We start from the raw sequence: 7,325 nt of genomic DNA, 5'->3' as shown, positions 1-7,325 counted from the left end.
TTTCGCCACATACTTCGGAGTTTTTCTTTCACGTGTAATAAGAACGAGGATCACTCGTGTCATGCATGCCGCCTTGGCAAACATGCTCGTCTTCCGTTTAGGGCTTCTTCCTTTGTTGCATCGTACCCGTTTGAGTTGATTCATAGTGATGTTTGGACATCTCCTGTTGCAAGTAACACGGGCTTTCTTTATTATCTTGTTATCCTTGATGATTTTTCGCATTATGTGTGGACCTTCCCGTTGCGCCGCAAGTCGGATGTTATCTCCACTCTTGTCGGTTTCTACTCTTATGTCCGCACGCAGTTTGGCCGGCCCATTCTTGCGTTGCAGACAGACAACGGGAAGGAGTTTGACAACACCGCTGTCCGCGATCTTCTCGCCACACATGGCACGATTTTTCGTCTCACTTGCCCGTACACTTCGCAGCAGAACGGTCGTGCTGAGCGCATCCTTCGCACTCTTAATGACTGCGTTCGGACTCTTCTCTTTCATGCCAATGTGCCCCCGCGCTTTTGGCCTGACGCTCTCGCCACCGCTTCTCTTCTCATAAACATCCGTCCATGTCGTACTCGCGGGAACTTTACACCTCACCACCTTCTTTTCGGTGCACCCCCTCTTATGAAGGGCTTCGCATCTTCGGCTGCCTGTGCTACCCTAGCATCGCTGCCACTGCGCCTCATAAGCTTGCACCCCGCTCCGTCGCCTGCATCTTTCTCGGCTATCCACCTAACACTAAGGGTTACCGCTGCTACGATCCAGTCTCTCACCGTGTTTTCACCTCCCGACACGTTTACTTTGATGAGATGGTCTTCCCGTTTCAGCAGCAGGCACCTCTCGTCGTCTCGTCACCGCCGGCCACCGGCGGCTCATCGACGACCTCGTCAGGTGGACGAGCACGCCTGGTTCGTGGACCGCCTCCGGGCTTTGGCGGTCCCCGGGCCCTACTGCCGGCGCCCTCCACGGCCGGCGCCCCGCCTTCACCCGCCGCCCCCGACTCGAGCGCCGCGGGGTCGGGCGCCTCCTCGCCGGCGCCGTCGCCGGCCGCTTCACCGGCCGCCTCGACGGCCTCGCCGCCGGCCGCCTCGCCGGCCCAATCGCCGGCCGCCACGCCGGGCGCCGCGGGGTCAGGCGCCTCCTCGCCGGCTGCGACGCCGGCCTCGACACCGTCGGTGACGCCGGCCTCCTCACCGGCCGCCTCGCCGGACGCCTCGCCTGCAGCCTCGCCGGCCGCCTCGCCGGCCCCGGTGGCTCCGTCCGGCCCTGTCACCCGTGCTCGCGCCGGCATTCACTGCCCGAGCCTCCGGTACTCGCGTGACGACTACGTCCTCGCCGCCTCTGCCACGGAGCCGTCACCCATTCCTGTGTCCGCCCGCGCCGCCCTACGTGATCCTCACTGGCTCACGGCGATGCAGGAAGAGTTTGACGCTCTCCAGCGGAACCGCACCTGGACTCTGGTGCCCCGGCCTCCTCGCGCCCACGTCATCACCGGCAAGTGGGTCTTCCGTCATAAGACCCGCTCAGACGGTTCACTTGAGCGCTACAAGGCTCGCTGGGTGGTCCGCGGTTTCCGCCAGCGCGCTGGAGTTGATTTCACGGAGACGTTTGCCCCGGTTCTCAAACCGGGCACGATCCGCACTGTCCTCCAGCTCGCCGTCTCTCGCGGCTGGCCCGTTCACCAGATGGATGTCTCCAACGCCTTCCTCCACGGCCATCTTGAGGAGTAGGTGTTTTGTGAGCAACCCACCGTTTTTGTCGACGCCTCATTGCCCGGCCATGTGTGCCTGCTGTCGCGCTCTCTTTACGGGCTCAAGCAGGCACCCCGCGCCTGGTACCAGCGGATCGCCGGGTTTCTTCAGACACTGGGCTTCAGCGTCACTCGCTCGAACGCCTCACTGTTTGTCTATCGCCACGGTGACACAACTGCATACTTGCTGCTCTACGTCGACGACATCATCCTGACAGCCTCCTCCGCAGCCGTTCTTCAGCAGATCACTCTGCGGCTGCGTGACGAGTTCGCTATCAAGGACTTGGGTGCTCTCCATTACTTCCTTGGCATTGAGGTTGTTCGGCGCCCGGACGACTTCTTTCTTCATCAACAGAAGTATGCCCATGAGCTTCTTGAGCGTGCTGGCATGCTCAACTGCCATCCGGTTGCTACTCCTGTTGACATGAAGGCCAAGGTTTCTGCTCTTGAGGGTTCGCCTGCGTCGGATGCTCCATTCTACCGGTCTATTGTCGGCGCTCTTCAGTACTTGACTCTCACCAGACCGGATCTTCAGTATGCTGTCCAGCAGGTGTGTCTCCACATGCACGCCCCTCGTGACTCTCACTGGACCCTCGTGAAGCGGATCCTTCGCTACATCCGCGGCACGATGTCCCTCGGGTTGACACTCACGGCGTCCGCTTCTTTGGAGATGGTGGCTTACTCCGATGCAGACTGGGCCGGCTGCCCCGACACTCGCCGGTCCACCTCTGGCTACTGCGTCTACCTCGGTCCTTCCCTCGTCTCGTGGTCGTCTAAGCGACAACCCACGGTTTCGCGCTCTAGCGCCGAGGCTGAGTACCGCGCTGTGGCCAACGCTGTTGCCGAGTGCACCTGGCTTCGACAGTTACTCCAGGAGCTACATCACGATGTCTCCCAGGCTACGGTTGTCTACTGCGACAACGTCTCTGCGGTGTACCTCTCCGCCAACCCCGTTCATCATCGCCGGACGAAACACATCGAGCTGGACATTCACTTCGTGCGCGAGCAGGTGGCTCTTGGACGCATGCGGGTTCTCCATGTGCCGACTGCTCAGCAGTTCGCTGATGTGATGACGAAGGGACTGCCGACTTCCACCTTCGAGGAGTTTCGTTCCAGTCTCTGCGTCACTGGCGCCGCTTCGACTGCGGAGGGTGTTGAGTATATTGTGTACGTGTATATGTGTGTGTAGGGCCCACCTCCTGTTTTTCCTATATAGTTGAGGTTGTGGCCCACCTCTATACTTATATATACGTGCCTGGTGCACCGATCAATACATCGCGATTGCACAGTCCATAATCTGTCTCTCCACAAAGGCAGCTCTTGTACTTGGCCTATCGTCCTGTGCAAGGACTTGTCCGGGTGTTTTCAAAAAGAAGCGCCCGCCCGTCCTGGAAAGTGCGAGGGCACAGTGTGACAGTGAGAATCGTCCGCTAGTAGTTAGTTACCGTTACCGCTATCGCCTTGTTTATTTATTTACTCTAAATTATTATCCACTACTACTGTGCTCTATACTTTGTGACAAAAAGAATCTGAAAAAGGGTTAACTTTCGCGCGCAAGTGAGAGTTCATCTGTTATTTTATTGGACAGGTATATATATCATGGTAGCCACATGACTTGAGCTGCACCACTACTGATCACCATCACAAGCACGCTAGCTTAGCCAGCAGGTGGTGGTAGTACTAGCGTGTCTTGGCCGTGTCCCCTGTATGCTCGGCGTCCACGGTTGCTGTCGCGTAGACCGGGCAGCGACGGCCGGGTTACGTCGGCTTGGAAATGCTCTCGGTCTAGCAACGCCTAGACAGCGCGTACAGATACTAGGCGAGTGGTCCATGGCCCCATCGACGTCGAGATAGATCACCTCACCTCACGCTGATGGGAAATTACCTCCCGGCTGCTGCCTCTAGAGCCCAATAAGTTGTCGTTGTTTCCTTGCGTGCGGCGAGCTGGCTCTGGATCGAGCCATCGATCGATGTGGCTTGACAGTGGAATAAAACAGCTCATGTTTTCACTGGCCTGCCTGCCTGCATGCACGCATGCACGAGCACCCACGGCGCACCGGCCGTACGCCGACGAGGACGGCATCGCTGATGAGAGCCAAGCGGATGTACGGCTCGGGCAAGTGGCTGTTGCAAGTTGCACACGGTCGAACGATCCCTCCGTCGAGTGGTTTCGTTTCGTACGTTGGGGTGGGAGGCCATGGACGGCGTCCACCCAGGCAGGCATGAGTCGGATCGATGGATCGCGATCGCCGATCGGGCCGCGACGGGCGCCACCACCGCTGCGGGGGAACAGCGCCGGCTTTGGCTTTTCCACGGCCCCGGCCCCGCGCGCTGCCCCAAAGCCTGCCGGGCTCGCCTCAGCCGCTCGACTGGATCAGTTTCCCCTGCCCATGTCCGTCGCCCTGCCCCTGCCCTGCCGACGACCGCCGTGCGCCCGGCCCCGCCCACGCCCCCGCCTCAGCCCTCCGGCCCCGCCACCCGCGCCATCGATACAAGGCAGCAGTAGTAAAATAATAGGGACCGGACTACCGGGAGCCCGCGCCGGCCGGCGAGCGTGGCGACGGTCGTACGCGTGCGTGCGCCCGGCCGTGCATGTGTCTCCCCGCTCCGCTCCACTCGCCAATGAATCTCCGGCCCGGGCGTGATCGCTGTGCGCGTCAAGTTTTCTGCACGCGCGCGCGTGGCCGCTGGCCGGCGGAGGACAACAGTCCCCGCCGGGTCAGGTCAACAAATGGGCGGGGCGCTGTAGTGGCGGCCAGGGCCGTGTCACTTGCTCCTGTACCGGCCGGCCGGCCTCGCCACTGCCACTGCCACTGCTACTGCAGCCGTGGTCCGGCCGGCGCCGGGCGGGGACCTGCACCTGCGTGGTGGCTAGCTGCGAGATCCATCCGTCCATCTCCGCCAGTTCTCCCCACCCTGTAGTCAGCCAGGCATGCCCGCCCGGGCCGGCTCACTCGCGCGTGCACGTGCGACGTGCATACGCACAGCCTCCGCCTCTCTCTCTCTATCAAAAGCAAGAAGACGAACTGTTCACGCCATGGATGCGTCGTGAGCTACTGAGCTCTCACTGTCTACTGTCACTATACTGGTGTACGTGCTACGGCATCATGGCTGTTGGTGAGTGGCACTGCAGTGGCATTGATTCCTGGTCTTCTTCTGTGTATTCCTCCTGCTTCTGTTCTACTGGTAACATGTTAAGCCTCGGCGTGTGCATCAATCAAGACGATTGGACGATCGGCGTACGGTTGATGCATTTGGGCACATGGGGAGTACGAGCAAACAGTGGTTGATGAATCGTCCCTTCGTGCCAGGCCATTCCAAACGAAGCATGTGTCTACATAAGTGGTGAACAGAGGCCCATGCCTGTGCACAGGGAGCCTCCATACAGCTCTTGACGCCTCCACAGTCCATCAGACTCGCGACTTCGTACTTCTCTTGTTGGATCTCATCGTGAGTTCGTGATCCCGCTGAAAGCGTCGCATGGGGTAAGTTTAACCCATGTACGAAAACCCATGTGTAACTTGACACTTCTTATTCAGACAGAATAGAGCAATTATGCATTTCTTTCTTGAAAAAATCGACCGTTTCTTGAATTGTATGTACACCCTCCGATCCAAATTATTGACACAACTTTAGTACAACTGTAGAGTACGTGAAATCTCTTGCATGGACAACGTCAATTTTCTCTGTAATACTTCTTTGTGTTGTATCTCTTGCATGGACTTTCACGGGGACCTGTGCGTTCCTTCCTCTAATTGCCCCCCTTGATTTTTACCAATGGGCCCGCCTCACTTAATTATAAATCTCAGCCAATCAAATCCAAACCACCCTGTAAAATCCCGTGTGCGTAGCATTACTCCCATGATGACTCATTCAGATCCATTCAGATCATAACATGCTACAAAGTGGTGTCATGTGAACGTTGACTACATGACACTTCATCATATTTGAGCCTAAGGGATTGCATTGTGGAGTAGCAATTAGATGATGGGTTGCGAGAGTGACAGAAGTTTAAACCCCAGTTTATGCGCTATTCCGTAAGGGACTGATTGGATCCAAAAGTTTAATGCTATGGTTGAAATTTATTTTTAATACTTTTCTCATAGTTGCAGATGCTTGCGGGATGGTTAATCATACGTAGGAGGTTTGTTCAAGTAAAAACATCACCTAAGCACCGGTCCACCCACATATCAAATTATCAAAGTACCGAACACGAATTAAGTCAACATGATGAAAGTGACTAGATGAAATTCTCGTGTACCCTGAAGAACGCTTTGCTTATCATAAAAGATCGTTTTGGCTTGTCCTTTGCCTCAAAAGGATTGTGCTACCTTTCTGCACTTTTGTTACTACTATCATTACTTGCTCGTTACAAATTATCTTGCTATCAAACTACTCTGCTACTTACAATTTCAACACTTGCAGACATTATCTTGCTGAAAACCACTTGTCATTTCCTTCTGCTCCTCGTTGGGTTCGACACTCTTACTTATCGACAAGAGCTACAATTGATCCCCTATACTTGTGGGTCATCAAGGATAAAAACATTTCGTAATGGTCCTCCGCAAGTACTGATATTCAATCATAATTTTTTTCCAAACGAAAGGGGTACCCCCCCCCCCGCCCCAACTTTTATTAAAGCCAAGGAAAAACCACAACATCGGACAATTAACAGCGCTCAACGACAATCGAAGTGTGGCTGCCACAGAGAGAAACATCTAGGGTTCTTAGGCTACCCTATTACAACAGTTTTAAGCATAAGGTAGTTCCAGGGGGATACAGGGCTCGAGGATACATATGGGATATCACAACAGATCAAAGATAAGGGTAGGCATCCAACATATGTAAACCCCCCGTGCGCCCAGGTGCTCATTGACTCTAGGCGATCCTAAGCAACTCCCCTCTTCGGAGGTCCAAGAGCCTTAAACACCGGAGAAGAAGCGCACCCTGAGCCTATGAACATAGGATTTTCCACCGCCTGATCATTGCTCCCAACAGATCCAAAGCACAGCGTATACTTCGCCATCTTCACCCTGGAAAACAAAGTCAATTCGCAAACGCCATAAGCTCCACAAGGTAGCAGAAGTAGTGATGTTCATAGCTTCACAATGTTTTCTCCTCTTCTAAAAGGAAGGAAGCGAGACAAAAGAGTCAGGTGCAGAAATGTTAAAGCATTCAGCCACAAACTCCCACATTTTCCTAGCTACAATACAGTCAAAGAAAAGATGTTCTATCGTCTCCGGTTCATCACAAAAGACACAAGTCTTGTCTTCTACATGTCTGTGTTTAGCTAAATTATCTGTGGTCGAGCTCTTGTTATAGTATATCAACCACATGAATATGTGAATGTTGGGGGGAACTTTAATTTTCCATATAACATCTTTAATCTCAGAGGGGATCCCCCTAAAGTTGATCAGTTTGTAAAAAGACTTGACTGAATATTGGCTGGAAGATTCTAACATCCAAATAGGCTGGTCTGGGATATCAGACAAAACAACCTGACTAATTGTATTGCTGAGATCAACCCATCTAGCCATAACCCCCTCATCAACACATCTCCTAAAGGTAAGTTGGAGTTCAC

This window comes from Triticum aestivum, chromosome 2A (genome assembly GCF_018294505.1).
Source record: "Triticum aestivum cultivar Chinese Spring chromosome 2A, IWGSC CS RefSeq v2.1, whole genome shotgun sequence".
Taxonomy (NCBI): domain Eukaryota; kingdom Viridiplantae; phylum Streptophyta; class Magnoliopsida; order Poales; family Poaceae; genus Triticum; species Triticum aestivum.
This window is presented reverse-complemented; position numbering follows the sequence as displayed.